Here is a 25,016-nt window from a genome sequence, read left to right as displayed (position 1 = left end):
AAGCTTAGAGCTGATGTTCAAACCTTCAGACAGAAAGAAGGTGAATCCCTCTATGAAGCTTGGGAAAGATACAAACAGTTGACCAAAAAGTGTCCTTCTGACATGCTTTCAGAATGGACCATCCTGGATATATTCTATGATGGTTTATTTGAGCTATCAAAGATGTCACTGGACACTTCTGCAGGTGGATCCATACACCTAAAGAAAACGCCTGCAGAAGCTCAAGAACTCATTGACATGGTTGCTAATAACCAGTTCATGTACACTTCTGAAAGGAATCCTGTGAGTAATGGGACGCCTATGAAGAAGGGAGTTCTTGAGGTTGATACTCTGAATGCCATATTGGCTCAGAATAAAATATTGACTCAGCAAGTCAATATGATCTCTCAGAGTCTGCATGGAATGCAAGCTGCATCCAACAGTACTCAAGAGGCATCTTCTGAAAAAGAAGCTTATGATCCTGAGAACCCTGCAATAGCAGAGGTAAATTACTTAGGTGAACCTTATGGAAACACCTATAACTCAACATGGAGAAATCATCCAAATTTCTCATGGAAGGATCAAAAGCCCCAACAAGGCTTTAATAATGGTGGAAGAAACAGGTTTAGCAATAGCAAGCCTTTTCCATCATCCACTCAGCAACAGACAGAGAGCTCTGAACAAAATGCTTCTAATTTAGCAAATCTAGTCTCTGATCTATCTAAGGCCACTGTAAGTTTCATGAATGAAACAAGGTCTTCCATTAGAAATCTGGAAGCACAAGTGGGCCAGCTAAGTAAAAGGATCACTGAAATCCCTCCAAGTACTCTCCCAAGCAATACAGAAGAGAACCCAAAAGGAGAGTGCAAGGCCATTGACATAAGCAAAATGGCCGAACCCAATGAGGGAGAGGAGGACGTGAATCCCAAGGAGGAAGACCTCCTGGGACGTCCAGTGATCAATAAGGAGCTTCCCTCTGAGGAACCAAAGGAATCTGAGACTCATCTAGAGACCACAGAGATTCCATTGACCCTCCTTATGCCCTTCATGAGCTCTGATGAGTATTCCTCTTCTGAAGAGAATGAGGATGTTACTGAAGAGCAAACTGCCAAGTTTCTTGGTGCAATCATGAAGCTGAATGCCAAATTATTTGGCATTGATACTTGGGAAGTTGAACCTCCCTTGTTCATCAATGAACTAAGAGATCTGGATCAACTGACATTGCCTCAGAAGAGACAGGATCCTGGAAAGTTTATAATACCTTGTACCATAGGCACTATGATCTTTAAGGCTCTGTGTGACCTTGGTTCAGGAATAAACCTCATGCCTCTCTCTGTAATAGAGAAACTGGGAATCTATGGGGTGCAAGCTGCTAAAATCTCATTAGAGATGGCAGACAGTTCAAGAAAACAGGCTTATGGACAAGTAGAGGACGTTTTAGTAAAGGTTGAGGGCCTTTACATCCCTGCTGATTTCATAGTCCTGGATACTGGAAAGGAAGAGGATGAATCCATCATCCTAGGAAGACCTTTCCTGGCCACAGCAAGAGCTGTGATTGATGTTGACAGAGGTGAAATAGTCCTTCAATGGAATGAGAACTCCCTTGTATTCAAAACTCAAGGATCTCCCTCTGCAACCATGGAGAGGAAGCTTGAAAAGCTTCTCTCAAAGCAGAGTCAACCAGAGCCCCCACAGTCAAACTCTAAGTTTGGTGTTGGGAGGCCACAACCAAACTCTAAGTTTGGTGTTGAACTCCCATATCCAAACTCTAAGTTTGGTGTTGGAGAGTCTCAACAAAGCTCTGCACATCTGTGAGGCTCCATGAGAGCCCACTGTCAAGCTATTGACATTAAAGAAGCGCTTGTTGGGAGGCAACCCAATGTTTATCTAATTCTTATTTTTATTGTTTTTTATGTTTTCTTAGGTTCATGATCATGTGGAGTCACAAAATAAATAGAAAAATTGAAAACGGAATCAAAAATAGCAGAAGAAAAATCACACCCTGGAGGAGCATCTGTCTGGCGTTCAGCGCCAGAACAGAGCATGGTCCTGGCGCTGAACGCCCAAAATGGGCAGCTTCTGGGCGCTGAACGCCAGAACAGGCATGGTTCTGGCGTTCAACGCCAGAAATGGCACACAAATGGGCGTTGAACGCCCAAAATGGCCACCAACCTGGCGCTGAACGCCCAGAGTTGGGTACAAAGGCATTTTTACATGCCTAATGGGTGTAGGGATGTAAATCCTTGATCCACTCAGGATCTGTGGACCCCTAATGAGCGGATAATTTATACGCTTTTTGGCATTATTTTTAGTATGTTTTTAGTAGGATCTAGTTACTTTTAGGGATGTTTTCATAAGTTTTTATGTTAAATTCACATTTCTGGACTTTACCATGAGTTTGTGTGTTTTTCTGTGATTTCAGGTATTTTCTGGCTGAAATTGAGGGACTTGAGCAGAAATCAGATTCAGAGGTTGAAGAAGGACTGCTGATGCTGTTGGATTCTGACCTCCCTGCACTCAAAGTAGATTTTATGGAGCTACAGAACTCAAAATGGCGTGATTCCAATTGCGTTGGAAAGTAGACATCCAGGGCTTTCTAGAAATATATAATAGTCCATACTTTGGCCAAGAATAGACGACGTAAACTGGCGTTCAACACCAGCCTTCTGCCCAAATCTGGCATCCAGCGCCAGAAAAGGATCCAAAACCAGAGTTGAACGCCCAAACTGGCACAGAAACTGGCGTTCAACTCCACAAATGGCCTCTACACGTGCAACACTCAGGCTCAGCCCAAACACACACCAAGTGGGCCTAGGAAGTGGATTTATGCATCAATTACTTACTCATGTAAACCCTAGTAGCTAGTTTATTATAAATAGGACCTCTTACTATTGTATTAGGTATCTTTGGTCTCAGTTTTAATCCAGTGTTCATCTTTGGATTATATTTTGATCTATTGATCACGTTTTGGGGGCTGGCCATCTCGGCCATGCCTGGACCTTTCACTTATGTATTTTCAACGGTAGAGTTTCTACACTCCATAGATTAAGGTGTGGAGCTCTGCTGTTCCTCAAAGAGTAATGCAAAGTACTACTGTTTTCTATTCAATTCTTCTTATTTCTCTTCTAAGATATCCATTCGCACCCAAGAACGTGATGAAGGTGATGATTATGTGTGATGCTCATCATCCTTCTCCTTTATGAACGCGTGCCTGACAAACACTTCTGTTCTACATGAAATAAGCTAGAATGAATATCTCTTAGATCTCCTAACCGGAATCTTCGTGGCGTAAGCTAGAATGATGGCGGCATTCAAGAGAATCCGGAAGGTCTAAACCTTGTCTGTGGTATTCCGAGTAGGATTCAATGATTGAATGACTGTGACGAGCTCCGAACTCGCGATTGCAGGGCGTTAGTGACAGACGCAAAAGGATAGTAAATCCTATTCCAGCATGATCGAGAACCGACAGATGAATAGCCGTGCCGTGACAGGGTGCGTGAGCATATTATTCACTGAGAGGATAAGATGAAGCCATTGACAAGGGTGATGCCTCCAGACGATTAGCCGTGCCGTGACAGGGCATTGGATCATTTTCCCGAGAGATGACCGAAAGTAGCCATTGACAGTGGTGATGTATCACATAAAGCCAGCCATGGAAAGGAGTAAGACTGATTGGATGAAGATAGCAGGAAAGCAGAGGTTCAGAGGAACGAAAAGCATCTCCATTCGCTTATCTGAAATTCCTACCAATGATTTACATAAGTATTTCTATCCCTATCTTATTATATTAAATTCGAAAACACCATTATCACTTTATATCTGCCTGACTGAGATTTACAAGGTGACCATAGCTTGCTTCATACCAACAATCTCCGTGGGATTCGACCCTTACTCACGTAAGGTATTACTTGGACGACCCAGTGCACTTGCTGGTTAGTTGTATCGAAGTTGTGACAAATTATGAATGTGTAATCACGATTACGCGTACCAAGTTGCTCACGTTGCCAGGGATTGTTTGAGCCTGGACATCACAATTTCGTGCACCAAGTTTTTGGTGCCGTTGCCGGGGATTGTTTGAGTTTTCGGCAAGCTTTTGGTCCGATAACATCAGTGCCAAGTTTGATCCGGCAACAGCACCAAGTTTTTGGCGCCGTTGCCGGGGATTGTTCGAGTTTGGACAACTGACGGTTCATCTTGTTGCTCAGATTAGGTAATTTTCTTTTCGTTTTGTTTTCAAAAATCTTTCAAAAATATTTTCAAAAACCTCTCATCTGTTTTCGAAAAAATAAAAATGTTTTCAAAAATTTTATCCAAGATTTTTAAGAATGAATTCTAGTGTTTCATGAAGCATGTGAAGCCTGGCTGGCTGTAAAGCCATGTCTAAATTCTTTTGGACTGAGGCTTCCAAACCATCAGAGGTAAGTTACATACTTGATAAATGATGAGCAGCAATTTGTTATCAAGAGCAATATACTCTGGTGTTAAATGCTGAAGCTTGGCTGGCCATTGGCCATGTCTAGTGTTTTGGACTGGAGCTTTCTTTGAAAGCTTGGCTGGCTAGTGAGCCATGTCTAATTCCTGGACTGAAGCTTTAGACTAAGAATGCAAGATTCCTGGAATTCATATTAAAAAATTTTGGAATCCTTATTTTCCCTTTTCAATAAATTTTCGAAAAAATCCAAAAAAAAAATTAGAAAATCATAAAAATCAAAAATATTTTCTGTTTCTTGTTTGAGTCTTGAGTCATATCATAAGTTTGGTGTCACTTGCATATGCATCTTGCATTGTTCGAAAATTCATGCATTCATAGTGTTCTTCATGATCTTCAAGTTGTTCTTGGTAAGTCTTCTTGTTTGATCTTGATGATTTTTTGTTTTGTGTCTTTTCATGTTTATCATATGCATTTTTGAATTCTTAGTGCCTAAGCATTAAAGAATTCTAAGTTTGGTGTCTTGCATGTTTTCTTTGCATTAAAAGTTTTTCAAAATTGTGGCTATGATGTTCATCTTGGCATTCAAAGTGTTCTTGGTGTTCATCTTGACATTCATAGCATTCTTGCATGCATCACATGTTTTGATCTAAAAATTTCATGCATTGCATAATTTTCATGTTTTTCATAAAAATTTCAAAAATAAAAAAAAATATCTTTCCCTTTTTCTCTCCTCAAATTCGAAAATTTGGATTGACTTTTTCAAAAATTTTTTAAATCAAGTTGTTTCTTATAAGTCAAATCAAATTTTCAATTTGAAAATCTTATCTTTTTCAAAATCTTTTTCAAAAATCAAATCTTTTTCAAAATTCTTAGTTATTTTCGAAAAATCCAAAAATATTTTTCAAAAATCTTTTTCTTATTTTTGTATTAAATTTTCGAAAATAACATAAACAATTAATGTTTTGATTCAAAAATTTGAAGTTTGTTACTTGCTTGTTAAGAAAGATTCAAACTTTAAGTTCTAGAATCATATATTGTGATTTCTTATGAATCAAGTCATTAATTGTGATTTTAAAAATCAAATCTTTTTCAAACACTAATTTCTATCATATCTTTTCAAAAATATCTTCTCATCTTATCTTTTTCAAAAATATCTTTTCAAAATATCTTTTCTAACCTCCTAACTTCTTATCTTTTCAAAATTTGTTTCAACTAACTAACTAACTTTTTGTTTGTTTCTTAACTTTTTCAAAACTACCTAACTAACTCTCTCTCTCTAATTTTCGAAAATATCTTCCCTCTTTTTCAAAAATTTCTTTTTAATTAACTATTATTTCAAATTTTAAATCTTAATTTTCGAAAAACTACTAACAATTTTCAAAAACCAATTTTCGAAAATCACTAACTCTTTTTTAAAATAATTTTCGAAAATTATCCCTCCCACATCTCATTCTATTTATTCATTCATATCCTAACATCTCTTCCTCACATCATCACCAAATTCGAACCCCCTCCTCTATCTGTGTTCGAATTTCTTCTTCTTCTTTTCTACTAACAATAAGGATCCTCTTTACTGTGACATAGAGGATTCCTCTTCTTTTCTTTTTCTCTCCTCTTTTTTATGAGCAGGGACAGAGAAAAAGGCATTCTTGTTGAAGCTGATCCAGAACCTGAAAGGACTCTGAAGAGAAAATTAAGAGAAGCTAAATTACAACAATCCAGAGACAACTTGATTGAAAATTTCGAACAAGTAAAGGAGATGGCAGCCGAACCCAACAATAATGTAAGGAAGATGCTTGGTGACTTTACTGCACCTAATTCCAATTTACATGGAAGAAGCATCTCCATTCCTGCCATTGGAGCAAACAACTTTGAGCTGAAACCTCAGTTAGTTTCTCTGATGCAGCAGAACTGCAAGTTTCATGGACTTCCATCTGAAGATCCTTTTCAGTTCTTAACTGAATTCTTGCAGATATGTGATACTGTTAAGACTAATGGAGTAGATCCTGAAGTCTACAGGCTCATGCTTTTCCCTTTTGCTGTAAGAGACAGAGCTAGATTATGGTTGGATTCTCAACCCAAAGACAGCCTGAACTCTTGGGATAAGCTGGTCACGGCTTTCTTAGCCAAGTACTTTCCTCCTCAAAAGCTGAGCAAGCTTAGAGCTGATGTTCAAACCTTCAGACAGAAAGAAGGTGAATCCCTCTATGAAGCTTGGGAAAGATACAAACAGTTGACCAAAAAGTGTCCTTCTGACATGCTTTCAGAATGGACCATCCTGGATATATTCTATGATGGTTTATTTGAGCTATCAAAGATGTCACTGGACACTTCTGCAGGTGGATCCATACACCTAAAGAAAATGCCTGCAGAAGCTCAAGAACTCATTGACATGGTTGCTAATAACCAGTTCATGTACACTTCTGAAAGGAATCCTGTGAGTAATGGGACGCCTGTGAAGAAGGGAGTTCTTGAGGTTGATACTCTGAATGCCATATTGGCTCAGAATAAAATATTGACTCAGCAAGTCAATATGATCTCTCAGAGTCTGCATGGAATGCAAGCTGCATCCAACAGTACTCAAGAGGCATCTTCTGAAAAAGAAGCTTATGATCCTGAGAACCCTGCAATAGCAGAGGTAAATTACTTAGGTGAACCTTATGGAAACACCTATAACTCAACATGGAGAAATCATCCAAATTTCTCATGGAAGGATCAAAAGTCCCAACAAGGCTTTAATAATGGTGGAAGAAACAGGTTTAGCAATAGCAAGCCTTTTCCATCATCCACTCAGCAACAGACAGAGAGCTCTGAACAAAATGCTTCTAATTTAGCAAATCTAGTCTCTGATCTATCTAAGGCCACTGTAAGTTTCATGAATGAAACAAGGTCTTCCATTAGAAATCTGGAAGCACAAGTGGGCCAGCTAAGTAAAAGGATCACTGAAATCCCTCCAAGTACTCTCCCAAGCAATACAGAAGAGAACCCAAAAGGAGAGTGCAAGGCCATTGACATAAGCAAAATGGCCGAACCCAATGAGGGAGAGGAGGACGTGAATCCCAAGGAGGAAGACCTCCTGGGACGTCCAGTGATCAATAAGGAGCTTCCCTCTGAGGAACCAAAGGAATCTGAGACTCATCTAGAGACCACAGAGATTCCATTGACCCTCCTTATGCCCTTCATGAGCTCTGATGAGTATTCCTCTTCTGAAGAGAATGAGGATGTTACTGAAGAGCAAACTGCCAAGTTTCTTGGTGCAATCATGAAGCTGAATGCCAAATTATTTGGCATTGATACTTGGGAAGTTGAACCTCCCTTGTTCATCAATGAACTAAGAGATCTGGATCAACTGACATTGCCTCAGAAGAGACAGGATCCTGGAAAGTTCATAATACCCTGTACCATAGGCACTATGATCTTTAAGGCTCTGTGTGACCTTGGTTCAGGAATAAACCTCATGCCCCTCTCTGTAATAGAGAAACTGGGAATCTATGGGGTGCAAGCTGCTAAAATCTCATTAGAGATGGCAGACAGTTCAAGAAAACAGGCTTATGGACAAGTAGAGGACGTTTTAGTAAAGGTTGAGGGCCTTTACATCCCTGCTGATTTCATAGTCCTGGATACTGGAAAGGAAGAGGATGAATCCATCATCCTAGGAAGACCTTTCCTGGCCACAGCAAGAGCTGTGATTGATGTTGACAGAGGTGAAATAGTCCTTCAATGGAATGAGAACTCCCTTGTATTCAAAACTCAAGGATCTCCCTCTGCAACCATGGAGAGGAAGCTTGAAAAGCTTCTCTCAAAGCAGAGTCAACCAGAGCCCCCACAGTCAAACTCTAAGTTTGGTGTTGGGAGGCCACAACCAAACTCTAAGTTTGGTGTTGAACTCCCATATCCAAACTCTAAGTTTGGTGTTGGAGAGTCTCAACAAAGCTCTGCACATCTGTGAGGCTCCATGAGAGCCCACTGTCAAGCTATTGACATTAAAGAAGCGCTTGTTGGGAGGCAACCCAATGTTTATCTAATTCTTATTTTTATTGTTTTTTATGTTTTCTTAGGTTCATGATCATGTGGAGTCACAAAATAAATAGAAAAATTGAAAACGGAATCAAAAATAGCAGAAGAAAAATCACACCCTAGAGTTTCTACACTCCATAGATTAAGGTGTGGAGCTCTGCTGTTCCTCAAAGAGTAATGCAAAGTACTACTGTTTTCTATTCAATTCTTCTTATTTCTCTTCTAAGATATCCATTCGCACCCAAGAACGTGATGAAGGTGATGATTATGTGTGACGCTCATCATCCTTCTCCTTTATGAACGCGTGCCTGACAAACACTTCTGTTCTACATGAAATAAGCTAGAATGAATATCTCTTAGATCTCCTAACCGGAATCTTCGTGGCGTAAGCTAGAATGATGGCGGCATTCAAGAGAATCCGGAAGGTCTAAACCTTATCTGTGGTATTCCGAGTAGGATTCAATGATTGAATGACTGTGACGAGCTCCGAACTCGCGATTGCAGGGCGTTAGTGACAGACGCAAAAGGATAGTAAATCCTATTCCAGCATGATCGAGAACCGACAGATGAATAGCCGTGCCGTGACAGGGTGCGTGAGCATATTATTCACTGAGAGGATAAGATGAAGCCATTGACAAGGGTGATGCCTCCAGACGATTAGCCGTGCCGTGACAGGGCATTGGATCATTTTCCCGAGAGATGACCGAAAGTAGCCATTGACAGTGGTGATGTATCACATAAAGCCAGCCATGGAAAGGAGTAAGACTGATTTGATGAAGATAGCAGGAAAGCAGAGGTTCAGAGGAACGAAAAGCATCTCCATTCGCTTATCTGAAATTCCTACCAATGATTTACATAAGTATTTCTATCCCTATCTTATTATATTAAATTCGAAAACACCATTATCACTTTATATCTGCCTGACTGAGATTTACAAGGTGACCATAGCTTGCTTCATACCAACAATCTCCGTGGGATTCGACCCTTACTCACGTAAGGTATTACTTGGACGACCCAGTGCACTTGCTGGTTAGTTGTATCGAAGTTGTGACAAATTATGAATGTGTAATCACGATTACGCGTACCAAGTTGCTCACGTTGCCAGGGATTGTTTGAGCCTGGACATCACAATTTTGTGCACCAAACATTATCAATGATTTCTTGGCTACTCATGCATGGATCATAGAACTCACTCCATAACTTAATTCTATGTTGTGACCACTTTTTTGCAAGGCTCAATTTGCAATATCGCTTTGCAATGCCCTCAGAAATTTTGAAATGAAATTTCGGCTATAAAAAAGAATCATACACAAACAAGATATCATTAATAATAGATAATATTAATAGGAATTTGATAAAACTCAATATTTCAAATACATACCTTCAGCAAGTTACTAAAACACTCTTCAAATCTAGATCGAGGTACACCCAAAGGTCCTGACCACTTTGAGAAATTGATTGGAAATAACTTACAATCAACTGCCAATGTTCCTAGATATCCAGCAAGCAAACCTTGGGCTTCTCCAATAGCTTGTTGATCTTCAAAGTTTACAACAACTTGCTCATCTCTAGATAAGTTATCCATTTCTTTAACTTTTAGCCTTCTAGTTTTAATAGTTCCATCTGTGCCTTTATTTAAAAAATTTTAAACTAGATTAAAAATTTTAACACAAAGTATTTGCATATAAAATTAATTATATGTCAGTATATATTTATTTTAAAAAATTAAATTTTTAACCTTTTACAATTGAAAGCTTTTAAATTTTAAACAATTATGAAAAATTCACATATAACACAAAGGAGCACAAAGCCCAGAATAAAATTCCACTCCTAGACACTAGGATCAATAACGAATAAGATCACTTGGGCAAAGACTAAGATTGCAACATAACATTAGTAAAGTACCTCTAAAAAAAATAAAAACGAAACTGAAATAAACAAATTGAAAACCATATACCACTGAATAAAAATACATAACTAAACTATTTAAAAAAATCGTTGCCCAAAAGTAGTTTAGTCTTACTTACCAAGGGCCTAATTGGATTGAGATATCACTTAATTAAGAATGAAATTTGGCCACCTTAACTATTGAATATGATCATTACACTATTTAAATTATAAAGCAACTAATGCACAAGTTAATTAATTGGACAGCCGATTGAGAGAGACAAAGCAATTTGCATAATTGACCACACCATCACTCATTAATTTCCTACTGAGTTTTCATTATTACTTCAGAAAGATGATAAATAAATAACACTTTTGACCTTAAGAAAAAAAAAAGAAAAGGGTACAGATCACGATGATTTGATGATAAATTATGTGATTTCAAAAAACCCAAAACCATGCATATGCATATCACTTTGTCATCTAGTGATATTATAGGAGTTGTATTATTTTGTATTTTCATTTTATGCCTCAGGAGGTGGGTGAAAATTTTAAGAGTTTTATTAAAAAAATTTTTGGGCTAGATTTTCGTACAATTGAAATTTTTACCATATACCTCAAAATAAATAAACTTTAGCATTATTCAACCATAGCAACATAGAAAGCTAAATGATCAGAGTTTGACCTATAACAATTGGCATAGTGCATGTTCAGTTATCAATGCATCACTTCTCTACTTTTATACAAGAGATTGCACAAAAAAAAATATTACATATAATGTTTGAAAAATAAAAATCTGCATTTATATAGAAAGCACTTATTTAGCAACTCAGCATGAAAAAACAAATTTATTGTGCACCATACCTACTGTCTCCACAGTCCAATATTCAGAAGATTGACGTCCACCAAAGTGCCTAATATGTTCTTGGGATCCTTGGTTAGGCAGTGAATGATCCGTAGCACTATCCGGATTGCTTTGCATTGTTGAATCATGATTAGGTGGTGAGACATCCGTAGGTGAATTGTGAACTACATCGTCATTAAACTGGTCAAAACCATTTTTAGGTTGAGGAGCTGATCGCAAAGGATTAGTAAAGCGTTTACACTTCGGCATTGCTGTAAATGAATTTAACAACAAGTTAGAGAAAATAACTCAAAAAGCATGTTACATTTCACACAAAAGTAGGCCAAAGATAAACTTTATGAACAAATCAGTGGATTAACCATAACTTTAAAATTAACAAATATATAAATAAGCTTAAACCTTAGATTTCTCATTATGAGTCAACTACGTCATCGATCAAGTCGTTTGTTGCCAATTGAATGTATTCATCACTGTTACCAAAAAATTGATCAAGAGCTTGCTCTTGATGTGGCTCGTCCTCATCTTCAGCCTCTTCAATTTCATCACCCATTTCATACAAATCTCTTGGTTTTAAATGAACAACAATACTCCATCCTTTGTTAACGACATCATCTACATAGTATACCATTGATGCTTGTGACGCTAGAATATAAGGCTCATCTTCTTCATGTTCACCAGTATGAATTGGTCTATCAAAGTTAACACAATGAAAATGCCATTGATCTCTTCTATATCCTCTATGTCGAGTGGAATCAGCCCATTTACATTTGAAGAGAACAACAGTGAATCGCCCATAATAGCTAACCTCAATTATATCCTCCAACTTGCCATAATAGGGTACATCACCTTGTCTTAAATTTCTGTCAACTCGACTTGCAACACATGGTGTACTAGAGGTTAAATATACTCCACTATTCTGTGTCCTCAAACCTTCTTCACGAGCAATAGTTCGAAAGGTGCAACCATTAATTTTATAAGCACTATATCTCGTTGCATTTGATAAGGGGCCTCGGGCTAAAAATTTCATATCAGTAGACAGCTGTTCTATGGTATCCGGGTTCATTATCTGAAATAGGGATAAGTTATGAGGTTTAAAACGTTTATATATTAACACCATTCCCATTTCATAAACTATAATAATTAAGTAACTTACTCGTTTTTCAAACCACGAAACAAAATCCTTAAATACTCTCTTCTCTATGTCTGTGGGGTTCGGTCTCCTTCCCTTTGAACTTCTTGTTATGTATTCTCTAAATTCACTGCATGAGAAATTAAATTGGATTCAGAGTATGTCACCCACAAATATAGATTCTGAATATATTACTACAAATAACCTCTATCTTTACTCACTTCACATAATCCTTGACGGCTTGACAATTTAGCAATACATATCTATGGGCTTGTAGCTTTTGCTTTTCACTCAACATAAAAGTTGTACCAGAACTCCCTGCTTTACCCACTGGCGGAAAGAGACAATATTCTGAGCATTCCCTGTCAAGTGGGTCATCACATACACGTCTAGGTCTATTGAACCTTGTCTCTATATCCTCAAAATAGCGAGAACAAAAGGTGAGACATTCCTCAGCTAAGTATCCTCCGGCTATAGATGCTTCTGCTTGTGCTCTACTTCGCACATGGGATTTTAGATGGCCTAACTCCCTAAAATAATATATCAAAGTCAAGTAAAAATGACATGACAAGAGATGCAATTCTACTGATCTTTAGTTAAATATATTAAACATTTTACCTCTCAATTGGATACATGTATCGATAATGCACTGGACCTCCGAGCTTTGCTTCCTCTACTAGATGGACTGTCAAGTGAACCATGACGGTAAAGAATGATGGAGGGAATAACATTTCCAACTGGCAAAGGACAACCACTATGCGTTGTTGGAGCTTGTCAAGTTCAAAAGTACTTAGGCTTTTCCCACAAAGGATCTTAAAGAATGACCCAAACTCAACCAATACCGCGGTAACATGATCTGGCAGCAAATTATGAACTGCTATTGGTAACAATTCCTCCAAAAGAATATGGCAGTCATGACTTTTTAATCCAAAAATTTTTTTCTGTCCTTCATCCACACATCTCGAAATATTACTTGAGTATCCATCTGGTAGCACAACATTCTTCAATGTCGAAAGGAATAGCTTCTTGGTGTCACGTGTTAGTGAAAATAAAGATAAATGATACGATCCATTATCACTTGGCCAGAGATCACGTCTTATGCCCATTTCTTTCAAATCTTTCCGTGCCTTAAGATTGTCCTTTGATTTTGCTTTGTCATTAAGCAAAGTGTACAAAATGTTATCACACACATTCTTCTCAATGTGCATAAAGTCTAGATTATGACGCAACAAATTGGTTTTCCAGTACGGAAGATCAAAGAAAATGCTTCGCTTGTTCCACTGCTTAACTTCTCGTCGAGGTCTTTTCCCACCGCTATGAGATTCTTCTCGTTGCTGATCTCGTGCTTCAACATCCTGTTGCTGTTCAAGAATGTCAAAACCTGATAACTTCTTAGGTGGACCACGCTCCTCTATGCTTCCGTCAAAACGAACACGATTCAGTCTAAATCTATGATTTCTTCCCAAAAAACGTCTATGACCCATGAAGCACCATTTAGAACTATGACGAAGATAACAGGGAAAAAAAATCAAAGTTACAAGTGGGACAAGCTAAACCGGTGTGTGTGTTCCAACCAGATAGCATACCTAAACCGGGAAAATCACTTATTGTCCACATAAGAGCTGCATGCATTCTAAATGTGTTTCCGGATGATGAGTCAAATGTCTCCACACCATCAATCCACAAATCTTTCAATTCATTTATAAGGGGCTGCAAGTACACATCTATCTTATTTCCCGGGGACTTCTTTCCTGGAATAACCATTGATAAGATGAAGGAAGTGTGATTCATACACATCCAAGGTGGAAGATTGTATGGAATCAAGAACACAGGCCAAACGCTATTAGTAGAACTCAGGGATCCGAAAGGATTAAAACCATCAGTTGCAAGACCTAGGCGAACATTTCGCGGCTCTTCGGCAAACAGAGTGTGCGTCGCATTAAAATTCTTCCATGCTTCACCGTCCCTTGGATGTCTCAGTAATCCATCTTTTGCATGTGTAGAATTATGCCATTGCATGTGTTCAGCTGTCTTGCTACACATATATAATCTTTTCAACCTTGGCTTCAGTGGAAAGTATCGCATGACTTTTGCAGCTTGCTTTTTCTTTTTTTCTTAGGGACCCATCTAGATATACCGCAATACTTGCATGTATCTTGTACGTTATCTGGAGTGTCATCCAGATATAACATACAGTCATTTGGGCAAGCATCTATCTTGGTATAATCCAAGCCAAGTTTGCAAATGACTTGCTTGGCCTTATAAAAGCTAGAAGGCAGTTGTATTCCATCAAAAGTATCTCTCAACAAAGTCAAGATCATAGTCATGGCCTTATCGCTTATTCTACACAAGACCTTTATATGATACAATTTGATTATAAACTCCAACTTTGTGCATTTACTGCCCTCGTGCAATTTTTCATTTCCATCTTTGACAAATTCATTGAACTCGCCACCATCATCAAAAGAGTCCTCATGTAATCTTTCATCTGCGATGTCTTCGTCTCCATCGTGTATAACTGCATCATTCACTCCCGTTATACCTTCATTCCCATGGTGGCCGAATACATCATTCATTAATGTATTTAATGGATTCTCTTGAGATGGTGTCTCTTGCACTTCTATACTACTTGGCTCAGCAGGTTGTATCTCACCATGACGATTCCAAGCAACATAGTTATTGGGAAATGGCTTTAGGAGCAAGTGATCCTGAACTGTGTCTCTTTTATGCCATTTTCCAAATGTACATCGTGGACATGGACAACATATTCTATCCGAAATGGCCGCTCTCGCAAAAGCAAAATCAAGGAATCCAATTATGCCATCCTTGTATTCCTTTGTTGTTCGAGGTTTTTCAATCCAAGTTCTATCCATTTGTAATTAATTTATTCAACCAAAAAGTAAACAAAGTTGTAACATAGAGAAGAAATAAGTAATTTATTTTTTTAAAGTAATTAATACATTAAACTAGTCTTCATAATCATTATGATAAGTAATTTATTTTTTTGATGCTATTTTATGTCTCATTGATTTTCTTTAATTTTTTTACACAAAATTATTAAAATATTCTTTAAGTATTGGTGTCGTTTATTGGTGTAAACTGATAGAGAATTTTAACATGTTACAACTTTTTAAGTTTTAATCTTCTACACTAAATTGTAAGAAAATATATTTTTCATATCACATTTAAGGATTTGAATCATTATTTTATATGTAATTAATTTGGTATTGTTTTATACTTGGTTAGTTTTTTAATTAAGTTTTTAGTCATGAATATATTCAATATTTAATAAATATTATAATATTTTATGTCAGGCATTCTAACTATAAAAAGTTAAGTTCTAATTAACTTATTGGATATTTTATACCATTCAAGACTCAAAGAATATTATTCAAAAGTATGTTAAAATGTAGATTAAAATATTTATCTATACATGTAATCATTTATTTTCATTTCGGTAAGAAATTATAAAAAGAGTTTTATTTTATAAATTTTGTTTTCATGTAAATATGATTATGTGTTTTTTATGTTCAAGTTTTCGCTGTTCAAAAATATTTTTGAAGCTCTATCATTGCCAATCAATTAAATAAACCGAAAACTAGAAAAAGAAACAAATCACTATAACATAGAAAATTCAACAATAACAATTACTAAGCTCTATCATTTCACCTTTCAACAAGCCAAATATCAAATTGGAAAAATTCAATAACACTAACAAATTACTAAGCTCCATTATATGCTATCAAATTGTTACCTTTGCATAGAAGCACAACTGCGATTAGGAACGCCAATTATAGCAGAAATGGAACGCGAACAGCTTCAGCGACACAAACCCGAACGCGAACAGCAGCAGCAACACGAGCGCGGGTAACAGAGACACAACCGCGATAAGCAGCAGCAATCAACGAATATATGTGATCAATTTTAAGAGTTGTCTAAACACAAAGCAAGAGCCAATAATTAATATTCGAAACTACTCAATATCTAATATAATTGTTATGACTTTTGATAAGCTATATTTAAAAATTAGTTTAAAATTTTATCATATTAGACCTATATGGCTATATTAATTAGTATAGTCCATAAAAGCACATAATATTATCAAGTGTTATCTTCATCTTATGTGGATATGACAAAACATAAGCATTGAAATTGAAGCTCATATAGTTAATCCAAGTGACTAGATCAATTTGGTTTCAACTCTTATAAATGTCACCTGCCAGCGGCTATATATAAATAAGCCAACCTTGTGGACCAAAATAAAGAAGAAAGAAGTTACTATTACTCCAAAGAACGAAACGGTCATCCAATTAAAAGTCTTCCAAGAAAAGGATTTCTTACGCCGAGTCTTATGCTACCACTATTCATTTGTTAATTTCTCACTACAACAAAAAATAATGTTCTTTTAATCAAGTTGCAGTTACACCTAACTTGAATTTCTTTCCCTATATTAATATAGTTTCACTACACATACACTACCGTTAAATGGTATATGCAGAACAATAACATAAAAAATGCAGCAGCATTTGATGATGATTCAGAAAAGCACCAACAAGAACAAAATCCAATCTCTGAGATACTTGATTCTATTACTCTCAACTTCTTGCAAACAATAAACTAAACAAAAACCAAATTTGAAAAACTAAGAAAGACCTTAAAATAATACATACAATTGAGCTTTATCTTTTTACCTTTTAAGGAAAAAAAAACTACTAATACAAATAATTCCTGATTAAGACAAGAAAAATGGAAGCTAAAGAATAACTCAACATAAGTTGTTTAAGACAAGAAAAATGATAGCTAAATGAAAATTGGAATGGTTCTGTTTTTACCAAGATGACCCAGATAAGAAAAATTGGAACTTTAAACATACTGAGGAGGATTTGCATTCAAAATTAACAGAAAAATGAAAGCTTGGTAAGAAACTGGACAACAAGACTGACCCTGCAGAACGCAAATAAGCTTCTTGACCACTAGAGAAAACAGAACAGAAAATATAAAAAAGAGACAACAAGTAAAAAGTGAAAACAAAGGTAACATCGCATGAAATAAGGAAACTGAGTTGTTGTATTAGTAGTTTTTTGTTTCCTTAAAAGGTAAAAAGATAAAGCTCAATTGTATGTATTATTTGTTGTAGATCAAAAAGGAATTATGAGCATAATACATGAATTATTTCCTGATTCCATATATACAAATCCTATCATACTGTTCAAAGAATATAAAATAAAAATCAAGGCATGATTTGGACTTAGCTATGTATTGAGTCGTACACAAAGAAGCTCATACTTTGATTCCATTTTTGACTAATAATTACTCTGGTTACTTAGCATTACTAATAATTAAGTCAAAAGCTTATTACTGTTGCTTTATAGAAAGCATAAATAGACTATTTAAACTCAAGAGAAACGTGTGGAGTATAATTGTATAAAAACGCTACTCAGTTTAAACAAAAAGCTTAAAGTTTTGTGTATGTTGGAGAATTTATTTAAATTTCAACTTGAACGACTCCCAGTCTAGAACATTATGATAGGTCTACAAGAGGGAAACAGAAAAAAAAATATTTACAAAAATTGAAAGCTTTAAATTTCCCAGGATTAGATTTGCTTCAAATTTTCTCAACAGAATTTAATTGGAAACTGAAGAAGATCCAAGTTAATAAAGCATGAAGCATTCTCTATTCCAAATGAGCTTGGAACCTTAAAATATTATTTCACCTTTCAACAAGCCAAATATCAAATTGGAAAAAATCAATAACACTAACAAACTTACTAAGAGATCATCTTCAATCCCCACCCACAGAGTTATAAAAAATACTAATAATTAATATTAGCAACATACTATCCCAAATTAGGCACAGCAATAGCAAGCAATATTCCTCCTAATTCAAATATCTAAAAATTAACTAGTAATGAATGATGATCATTAACGAAATTAAATAACAATAAAGTGAGTATGGACGTCAAATAAATAATATTTCTATTCAAGTTTCTCAAGTTAATATTATTCTTATTCAGATCAGAAAACAAAAAGAAAAAAAGAAAGAAAACAATTAAGTCAGTCTTGCTTTTAGAAAACCTGGGACGTAAATAAAATGCAGAACATTTAAAATTGAAACTAAAACTTCAAACCTGGGACGTAAGTGAAATGTTGAATATTTAAAATTGAAATTAAAATTTTACACACATTTATAGAAAAAACTAAAGATGGTGATCATGATGTTACTTGTGATTTCTTATTTTTAGAGTTTGTTCATTCTGATATATATATAGATCGCATATGGGAACAGAGCCAAGAAAACTACTAATTACATGAGTGATGAAAAAGTTACTTAGATGGTGAATCACTTCAGCCATTCAAATTTATGTAAAATTGAAATGAAAGATGGATCAATAGTTTCTAATAATTTAAATTTGTGCTTGAAACCATAAATGAGTCACTATGTCTATAAATGGTACTAAAAAGAGTAGATATTACTACTGAAACTCATTGTATTAAATGCTAATCCAAGCTTGTGAGTGTGCTTAGTTTTTAATTAGTTATTTAGTTTAGTTAAGCATAGCAATGTCAGCGTTGTTTCACAATGTAATCAGGGTTTGGTTCTTTAATGTATCAATGATGGCAGAAAGGTATATTTCCTTTTGATCAATTCAATTGTCTTACTTAAGAATTATGTTCAAATCGACAACATCTACATCTTCTCTAAACAGTCTTTAACTATTACTATGTCATAGCAATTGATTAATGATGAGAATTCTCCAAATTAAATCAACTAAATTTTTTCATGCTTTTAATTAATTAATATCTCTAATTGTATTCAGAAAGAGATTGAAAACTGCAGAAACAGAAAGAGGGGTCATTGTGAAACGTGGAGAACAGGAGAGAAGTATTGAAAGGCTGTGTTCCATATAAGATTAAACTTAAATTTACAGCTACAAATTCATAATAGTGTGATACAAAACTATAATCAGAAGGGGGATAATTAGTTTATGAACCCTAATAGTTTCTATCTCTATATGCTATCATAGACATACCTTTGCATAGAAGAAAACCTGCAACTATGATCGCGAACAGCATCAACAATGGAACCCACGGAACAGCAGGAGCAACCCAAACGCGAACAGCTGCATTAACCAGAACGTGAACAGCAGCAGAAACACGAACGTGAGTTCCAGTGGCGCGGCACAACTCCGAAAACAGCAGCAACCAATGAAGAAATGCAAATAATGAAGAATGAAGAAGCAGTTAGAATATGATGAGAGTGGAAGCAGAAAATGGTAGGGGCAGGAGATTTGAGTCTCGCGGGAAGAAAGATTTTTGGCTATGTATTTGCCAAATTGTTTGAGGGAAATAATTTTATTTTGAGGGGGTTTTTAAAATCCTAATATTTAAAACAAAAAATGTTGTTAATAAAATTTTTAAAAAGATAAAAGATAATTTTTTATTTTTAAATTTAAATTTGTAGGATTTTTTTAAAACCTCCGTTAACAAACTCCTACAATATAGTCTTTTTTTTGTAGTGATATAGTTGTTAAACACTGATTGTGTTTGATTTATGATTATGTAAGACTTATTAAATATATATTATATTTTGAAATACAATGTTCATATTATTTTGGTACTTTTTTCTATTTTATTTTGAGTTGTAGATTTTAATATTGTAGTACATTTTTTTTATTAGGATCGAAGCATTAGAAAGTAGTTTATATATAAGTTAGTTTTTCTTAAAAAAAATATGTTGCAGGTATCGCGGCGGTTTAAAACCGCCACGAAAATCATATCAAACACCCCTTAAAGCTCATTTTGCGGCGGTTTTAAACTGCCGCATACCGCCGCAAAATATCCAACGGTCATTTCCAATTCGATTTTCTGGCGGTTCAAAACCGCTGCGGAAGTCCAACGGTAATTTCAAATTGGAAGTTTGCTGCGGTTACCAAACTACTGCCATACACCTGTTCTGCCTAATTCAAGAACATAGTGGCGATTTCAAACCGCCACCATTTGCAGATTGACTCTCGCGGCGGTTATTCCAGCAGTTCTTCAAAACCGCTACCGCTGCTGTGCCGACGGTTGACCTGGCCGCGCTTTGTTCACCCTGGGAACCGAAAATAGCGGCGGTTATAACCGCCGCCACACCCCCAAATAACCGCCGCCGCTTTACTATTTTGTTGTAGTGTTCATCGAATCCATCATAAGCTGTTCTACCCGAAGCTTCACCAGGTTCATTGTACGAGGCAATTGCAACTACAATGGAGAACAAACAAATATCTCTGTCTTGGAAAAGTAAATTACCAACACACATGGGAACAATAGTAGTGGTTCCGGCACATATAGTGGCTCCAATAGGTCACACAACGCAAATACCTTCAGCGTTGCCGTCATTCTGACCGGCAGTTCCTTCTTCGTTGCCTCCCTCTTCATTAACTTAGCTTCCACATACACGCCTTTCACTAACGCTATTGTGCTATCTTCCAATGCTACCACCCTGTCAAGCAACTGATGGAATTTGGCCTCAGTCTTATTCTTTTGGTGATGTAGTCTGTCAATTTGTCCTATCAGCTCTCTTTTTTAGTCTTGTATTTTACAATATGTCTTTTCATTCTTGTGTTGCACAAGGCTCAACATCATATCGGTGCGTTTCAGTCTCTACTATCCTTTCTCAAATTTCCTTTCCTTGTTCTTCAGCTTTACACCTTCGCCAATTTAGCCATTAGCAGCTACTCGTCATAAACGACAACTTTTCTCTTCAGCTTGTCTTCCCGTGCCACCAGTGTGGACTAAACTAGGTCATAATTGGTGTTTTTTCATCCCTCTGTATAATGTCGACGAGCTTGGCAATCGTCAGCTCTGCTAGTTCGTTTGTGGTGAAAGTTAATGCTGGGTCAGAGCCTGATTGCTGAGACATTTTTGTATGGTTTGAATGTTTCGTTGCGTGGGTGTATGTTGCACAGAGTGCTAGTGTGCAAAAAGAATGGATTAGGTGACTCCTTAAATTGGGGTTTAACACGCATTCGGGTGATAAAAGGAGGCTTCCTCAAGAAGTTTCCTTCAGTTATTCTGATCTGTGCCACAACATCATCAAAAAGCACATGTCCCAAGTGAAATCGAAGCTCTGGATGCATCTCTTTCTAAACAAACGAAATCGTTTAGGTGACTTAAAATAACATAAAATAATATTAAGATATATCATATATTTTTTATTTTTACAATTAATGTATCCCATTAATATTGTTTTATCTAATTTTATCTTATGATATATAGCTAACTTAATGAATTTGACTAATAAATACCATGTTTATAAAAATTTTTAAATAATAAACAATTTTTATTAAAGAAAGTTAAGAATTAAATTTTATTATTATTAATTATTTTGTGTTAAACAATTAGACTCCCCACGAAAATTGTTCCAAGTTCCGCCACTGATTAGGCCTTCAGAATACGAATGCCATAATTACTAATTTAAATTTCATTATTGACACTTTAATAAATCTATTTTTTTTATAGAACTAATAATAATTGTTATTTTAATATTGGTTTATCTATCATGTGCCTTAAGGGCACATGTTAATATTACAAAACAAGAAAGTTTTTATTGAAAATATAAAGTTTTTAATATATTTGTTCTAGATTCATTTAATGAAAACATTTAAAACTTTCCACTAGTGGTAAGCTTATTATGTGACCTTAGGACACATGTTAGCTAAACCCTTTTAATATAATTAAAAAAGTTTTAAAAATGTACCTAAACATGAAAAAACTATATTAAATAATTTGATAAATGAAATGAAAATATGAAAGTAGGGGCAATTTAGAACTTCAAATTTAGAACTCATCAATACATTAACCATCAATTAATGGTAAGAAGTGGAAAAGTTACATGCATTCATTATCCTAGTTCCATTAACTTCCCTCCTCCTTGTCCGCACTTGAAAATTATCCCCAGTGGTCACATTTATAAGTGCTCAACCTCTCGAGCATATTGTTTTTCTTCACTTTCTATTTAACCCATCGTGTCAAACGCATCCAATGCTTCGTCGATGAATGATATGTCCGTCAGGTTCATGATCGTGACGGAGATGGTGGACTTCTTGAGACATATCCTCTAAGCGAGCATATGATAACGTCGAAGCAGAACTTTTGCGAAGGGAGCAAAAGAACAAGGAAGATGCCAAAGAGGTTAGTAGACTATCTGAGCGGGAGGTCGTGTTAATGGATGCCAACTTGGACTTGTTAGAGAGAGACATTGAAGGCCAAGATTGAGGAACTGGAAACAAAAGTGGTGAGAGAGAAGAAAGAAGTCGAGGCATTGCGCAAACGGCTTAGCAAATTGGAGAAGGAAGTACATCAAACACCTCCTATTACACCTCCACCTGGGTTTCCACTATAGCCATTTTGATTTTTAAAGACCGATGGATCATCTTCTGCTGAACGCAACAAAGGTATATACTATATTTTATTCACATTTCGACTAGGTTGCTCAACATAATGCAACAAGTAACTTAATGCAGATTCTGTATAGGTGATTTTGAATAGAAACCAAGGTTTAGGGAGGAAGCCCAGTAGTCGCACTAGCGGAGCCGGAATAGAAACTAGCGGCAGCCACATCTGGGAAACAGAAGGAGATGACTCTGTAACACTAAAAATATTCAAGAATAAAATAATGTAAGAATTTTTTTATAACAAAACTCGGTTACAGAAATTACACCAGAATCATATGATCATAATCAATAAGTTACACGAATTGTGTTAGTATCCCAGGACATTCTCAACCTTCTTCAATCTCATAATTTTCAATAACCCAACTGTACTATCTAGATCTCTTGTGGCTCATTTTTGATGACATAAATTGATCACAAAACTCCATGAAGTCACCATTAAAGTCTGGATTTTGAATTCATGGAAGGAATTTTCTCACATGGGATTTTAATTACAGAAATTATGTAGAAGCTACTTCATCGTAATTAGCATGTTATAAGAAGTGTGCTAATATTACAAGACGTTCTCTAGCCTCTTCAATCTCATAATTTTCAACAACCTAATCACACTAGATCCCTTGTGACTTATTATGGATGACACTAAATAGTCACAAAAATCCATGGAATCACCATCTAAGTAAAAATTTTGATTTTATGAAAAATTAAAGGACTTTCCTCACATGGGGATCTGATTACATGAATTATGCGAATGTTAAAAGATCTTAATTAGCAGGTTCCAAGAATGGTGTCAATATTACAAGACGTTATTCAGCCTCTTCAGTCTCAATTTTTGACAATCCAACTATACTAGATCCCTTGTGGCACGTCGTTGATGAAACTAAATGGTAACAAAACTACCAAAAATCACTATACAAGCACAAATTTTGAACTTCGGAGAATTTTGACACGAAAGAAACAATTACAGAAATTTTGCTAGAGTTATAAGATTTTGATTGGCAGGTTATAAGAATTATGCCAGAGTTACAAGACATTCTGCGGATTCTTTAACCTCACAATTTTCAACAATCCAACCATACTATATTTATTGTGACTCCTCATGGATAAAACCAGATAGTCATAGAACTCCATGAAGTCGCCATCCAAACTTGGATTTCGAATTTAATGAAAAATTCAAGGAATTCCCTTACAAAGGAATTCTAATTACAGAAATTAAACTAGACTTACAGGATCTTCATCTATAGATTACAAGGATTATGCCATAATTACACTATATTTTCAAAACTCTTCAATCTTACAATTTTCAACAATCCAACCACACTATATCCCTTATGACATGTTATGGATAATATCAAATGGTCACATCACTTTAAGAAATCGATATCCAAGCATGGATTTTTAATTGATAAAAATCTCAAGGTTTAATTACTATGTTGGTCCCTATAGTTTTGTAAAATTTTCAATTAGGGTCCCTATACATATTTTCTTTTTAATTGAGCCCCTACACCAATTTTTTTTTTCCAATAAGGTCCCTCTTGATAGTAATTGGTTTAATTGTATAGGGACCTGATGAGCGGATATTTTATACGCTTTTTGGAGGTATTTTCATATAGTTTTTAGTAGGATTTAGCTACTTTTTAGTATATTTTATTAGTTTTTATGCAAAAATCACATTTCTGGACTTTACTATGAGTTTATGTGTTTTTCTATGATTTCAGGTATTTTCTGGCTGAAATTGAGGGACCTGAGCAAAAATCTTATTCAGAGGCTAAAAAAGGACTACAGATTCTGTTGGATTCTGACCTCCCTGCACTCGAAATGGATTTTCTGGAGCTACAGAAGCCCAATTGGCGCGCTCTCAATTGCGTTGGAAAGTAGACATCCTGGCTTTCCAGCAATATATAATAGTTCATACTTTGTCCAAGTTGAGATCACGCAAACTGGCGTTTAACACCAACTTTCTACCCTATTCTGGCATTAAACGCCAGAACTGGCATAAAAGTTAGAGTTAAACGCCCAAACTGGCACAAAAGCTGGAGTTAAATGCCATGAGTAGCCTATGCACGTGAAAGCTTCAATGCTCAGCCCAAACACACACCAAGTGGGCCCCAGAAGTGGATTTCTGCACTATCTATCTTAGTTTACTCATTTTCTGTAAACCTAGGTCACTAGTTAAGTATAAAAACTACTTTTAGAGACTTACTATGCACCTTATGACATTTTACATCAGAATTTGTATTTTCTACGACATGAGTCTCTAAACTCCATGGTTGGGGG

General features: G+C 35.9%; 1 long non-coding RNA gene and 2 other non-coding genes across 4 annotated transcripts; all 3 read right to left on the bottom strand.

Moving 5' to 3' along the window:
• Positions 1-108, bottom strand: LOC112752541 (small nucleolar RNA R71). The gene has a single exon (XR_003176973.1). It is a non-coding gene; the product is annotated as a small nucleolar RNA R71 (small nucleolar RNA).
• Positions 109-6,566: 6,458 nt separating this feature from the next.
• Positions 6,567-6,674, bottom strand: LOC112752540 (small nucleolar RNA R71). Its single transcript, XR_003176972.1, has one exon. It is a non-coding gene; the product is annotated as a small nucleolar RNA R71 (small nucleolar RNA).
• A 3,140-nt stretch (positions 6,675-9,814) lies between these two features.
• Positions 9,815-19,654, bottom strand: LOC112747135 (uncharacterized). Of its 2 annotated transcripts, XR_011873037.1 has the most exons (4): positions 19,341-19,654; positions 16,064-16,244; positions 11,180-11,431; positions 9,815-10,057 (listed from the first exon to the last, which is right to left on the bottom strand). It is a non-coding gene; the product is annotated as an uncharacterized lncRNA (long non-coding RNA). The 2 variants fall into 2 exon arrangements; XR_011873036.1 differs by lacking the exon at positions 9,815-10,057 and having other exon boundaries at positions 10,929-11,431.
• Between the last annotated feature and the right edge of the window lie 5,362 nt (positions 19,655-25,016).

Source organism: Arachis hypogaea, chromosome 15 (genome assembly GCF_003086295.3).
Source record: "Arachis hypogaea cultivar Tifrunner chromosome 15, arahy.Tifrunner.gnm2.J5K5, whole genome shotgun sequence".
NCBI classification, from domain to species: Eukaryota; Viridiplantae; Streptophyta; class Magnoliopsida; order Fabales; family Fabaceae; genus Arachis; species Arachis hypogaea.
Note: the sequence above shows the minus strand (reverse complement) of the source record. Positions and strands in the feature narration are given on the sequence as shown.